The following is a 585-nucleotide window of genomic DNA, read 5'->3' as shown; positions in this document are numbered from 1 at the left end:
AACAAATAAGTTAACTGTATCACTTCATTGTTATCAAATCAAGTATAAACATACATCAAATAAAAAAGGGAAAATGCTCAAATAATAAAATAAATAAATTGTATTTTTACCTCAGTAGTGGAGAGAATAGGGTCACTTGGTGCAGCAAAACATTATTATTATCATTATTATTACTGTTATTATTACTATTAGTCCCCCAAAAAACAAAATGAGAAGGAAAAACTCTTTCACTGCATTTCGGTGCAGGGAGAAACCCAGTAGCTATAGGCTTACTATTGTCTTTGTCATCATCCTCATCACCATCAGTGTCCAAAAATATACGATGCCATACTGTATCTAGATGCCAGAAGGAAGCTGTGTTAGTATTATTGTCTCTATCCAGAGCAGACAGAGGAACAGGAGGTGAACAATTTTTGAGGAAGTGCATGCGTAGATCAGTTAAATCCTTAAGTGGGCAAATCTCAAGGAGAAAAATTGTGCTATCTTCATCATCTTCATCATCATGAATAGGCTCCAAGGAAAAGCAAAGGTGGGGGGAAGTGTGTGTGTGTGTGTGTGTGTGGGGGGGGGGGGGGGGAGGGGCAT

The sequence above is a fragment of the Micropterus dolomieu genome, linkage group LG03 (genome assembly GCF_021292245.1).
Source record: "Micropterus dolomieu isolate WLL.071019.BEF.003 ecotype Adirondacks linkage group LG03, ASM2129224v1, whole genome shotgun sequence".
Lineage (NCBI taxonomy): Eukaryota > Metazoa > Chordata > Actinopteri > Centrarchiformes > Centrarchidae > Micropterus > Micropterus dolomieu.
This window is presented reverse-complemented; position numbering follows the sequence as displayed.